A 3,429-nucleotide genomic window follows, 5' to 3' on the forward strand; every position below is an offset into this window, starting at 1 on the left:
CGTCTCCTGGCTCAGCTGCGGGAAGACCTGGCGGAAGACGTGGCGGCACTTGGGGCAGGTGATGTGGCTGCGGGCCCACTCCTGGATGCAGGACAGCAAGGAGAGGCAGGGCCTGCACACGCTCCCGCAGGCCTGGGGCGCCTGCCTGGTGCTGGCAGCACAGCACGAGGGGCCCTGTTCTGCCAAGTGCTTCTCCCCCGATGGCATCTTGCACTGCAAACGAGAGAGAGACAAAGCTCGTGACCTTCAGAGAACTGCTGAAGAGGCGCCTGCTCTGCCCGGGGGCTGTGCCGGTGCTGCCACCAATGCCAGGGACTGTCCTGGGGCAGTCGAGTGACACCGGGGGCATCTCTGTGTGCTCCTGCTCTGCGGGCATGGCAGTGACCTCTCCGTCATGAGCAGGCAGGAGCTGGGAAGGCAGGAAAGCGGTTCCTGTCCTTGCCACGATGGTGGCACAAGGGTAGGGCTATGCCAGGCCAGGACCGGTGTCCCCATCCGGCAGATCCCCCTCTGGGATTGGGGTCCAATCCGGTCCCCCCACCTGCTGTGATGCTGCTCTAGCAGGGTCACAGTGACTCCCTGGTGACATCGCAGGGCTCTTGCAGACAAAAGTGGGAAAAAAAGCCCCATTTGGCAAGTCTGCTGTGCCTAGTGCTGGGCTGCTCAGTATGGGACAGATGTGGACATACTGGCGACTCCAGCACAGGGCCACAGGGATGCCGAAGGGACAGGAGCTTCTCTTCTAAGAGGAAGGGCATAGAGAGAGCTGATGCCCAGGGGGGCTTACGTGCCTTGGCCGCACGCAGGACAAAATCTCCAGGGAGTTTTTCTCAAGTCTCTCATTTGCCAGGCAAATCCAGAAGTGAATCGAATCAAATGGAATGGTGCCATTGGAAAGGGCCCACAATGCCCATCTAGTGCCACGGCCTGTGCCCGTCAGGGCTGACTAAAAGTCCAAGCTACTCACCTTGCCCCGACGGCTCCTCTACTTTCTCTGGCTTCTCGAGTGCCCGATCACAGCGCTGCCCTCCTCGGGGCAGGGCAGTGCCTGAGCTCTGCGACACGTGCAGGCAGGAGCTGGGAAGGCAGGAAAGCGGTTCCTGGCCTGGCCGCGATGGCAGCCCCAGCCGGTGCACAGCAGCCTGCCTGAAGCTGTGGAGCTCCTGCCCTGGGTGGCTGGCTTTTATACTGGGGACCAGCGACGAGGGGGCGTGATGCGGGGCCGTGGGGCTGTGACCTCACAGAGGTGAGCCCCACAGCGGGGCTGTGACCTCACAGAGGTGTCCCTGCCGCGGGGCTGTGACCTTACAGAGGTGTCAGTGTGACGCACATGCCACCACCCCGCGTGTCTCTTTGTGGGTTCCCGACTGCGCCGTGAGCGACAGCGGCCATCTCCTCAGACCGGCTCAGCACCCTCCAGCGCCGAGAGGAACGGGGCTGCTCAGGGCTGGGGGGGCCTCTCGGGGCCGGCGGTGGCAGGGCCCCCCCAGGCAGGTCCCTGTGCTCTGCGGTTCTGGAGATGGTGGCAGCGAGTGGCAGCACCGGAGCCACGTCAGGTCGCTGCAGGGAAGCCCCGGGCCCCCGGGGGGACATGGGGACCTCCCGACAATAGAAATAAAAGACTAAAAAATCCGGCAAGCAGTGTGCCAGGTTCCCATCGTGCTTTGTCAGAAATGCTTGGGCTCAGCTGGGATGTGGGAGCCTGAATTTGGGCCCCAGGGCCTGTGCTCTGACGGTCCCCATCTGTGCTGGGGTGCATTTGATTTGGATCCAAAGACCCCAAAACGTGGCGTGAGGAGCTCCCTGAGAGGAGCAGGGAGCTGCACGTTGTGCTGCTCCTTGGTTATTGCGGGCGGGAGCTCCACGGCATGGGATTCACAGGCCGAAAAGAGGGGGGAAAGGAGCAGTGCTGATCCTCAGGAGGCGTCTTCTGGCAGAAAGCACGGAAAGACACCTGATATTAAGCAAACAAACAAACAAGTCTCCCTGACTCTTCGTTTTGATGAACAAACGGCAAACCTGGCGGAGCCAGCAGGGTCCCCCCAGCCCTTTGGTCTCACCCCACCTCTGTGTGGGCGCTGTCTGCAGGCAGGATGCAGAGGGGCGGGCGGGCGAGCGCAGGGGGCATCTTATTTCCCCCAGTTACCCTTGGGGGGCACATTCCGTCCCCGCATTTCACACCTCATCTGCAAGGGGCACTGGGAGCTGGAAAAAGAGGGTTTGGGAACTGGGAGCTGCTGGTTTTAGTGGAGCTGGTCCCACCCTGTGTCCACCCCAACCCCTGCCCTCCCCTGCGTTGGATAATGCTGGGGCTTGTGCCAGAGGGTGTGCAAAGGCTGGGGCTTGTGTAAAGGCTTGGGCGAGCTTTGGGGCTCGGGAAAGGATCCTGCAGCGGTTGGGACTTGTAGAAACGCGTGTGCAAATGCCTGTGCAAAGTCTGGAGCCTGTGCGATGCTCAGGATTGTACAAACACACGTGCCACATCTGGGGCTGGTGCAAATGTTGGTGCAACACCTGGGACTTGTGCAAAGCCCCGGTGCATGTCCAAGAGCCCTAGGACACGGGAGAGGGGGATACACCACGGAGCACCGGGGGGCACTGGGATGAACTGCTGGGCACTGGGCAGCTCTGGGGGGCACTGGGATGAACTGGGATGGACCAGGGGGCACTGGGAGTTTATGGGGTTATTAGCAATATTAAAAATATTCTCCTGTAATTCCTGGCAGTGTCACATCATGCTGGTATATGAATCCTCAGAGATCAACATCAGAGGAAGTCCTAAACCTAAACCAACTAAACCAACAGCCCCAACACGCCTCCTGAAACCAAAGTCCTGCCGTCCAGCACGTCCAAGCTCCTCGCATCACTGTTGTGAAAGGGATGAACCAAACTGGAAACAAAATTCTGGAAACAGGAAAATGTCCCCTACCTTTCTTTCGACTGTCTGTGACCATATTGCGGCTGTTAGAAGCCAGCCCTGCGGTGAGCAGGAGGCTGGGATCCCTTTCAAATTCCATCAGTCTGTGCCGCCGAGATGGGATGTGTCCTGCAGGGCAGGCGGGCTGCAAGCGTAGACAAAGGAAGAAAACCACCCAATCGCAAAGGTACCAAAAGCATTCTGACAAGGGAAGCAAAGCTGAAATGCCACCCTCGGCACGCAGAGCTGCGAGTCCCTCGCTCCTGGCAGCAGCTGAGCGCTTTCTTCCTGTGGGACATTAGATCCTAAACCAAGTGCCACACAGCATTTGGCTGTGCCAACAATGAGCGTGTGGGATTCTTCCTGGGAACAGCAGACACTTCCCCACAGCCCCCAGAGTGCAACTCCACCACCAGGCTCTGCCCGGGATACTCTGTGCGTGGCTGAGGGCAGCAGAACAGAAAAGCCAAGGGCTCAGCTCAGCGAAGGAGTCCCTGGCTCCAGCGCCAGCG

This window comes from Athene cunicularia, unplaced genomic scaffold (assembly GCF_003259725.1).
Source record: "Athene cunicularia isolate RWA unplaced genomic scaffold, athCun1 SCF_41, whole genome shotgun sequence".
Lineage (NCBI taxonomy): Eukaryota > Metazoa > Chordata > Aves > Strigiformes > Strigidae > Athene > Athene cunicularia.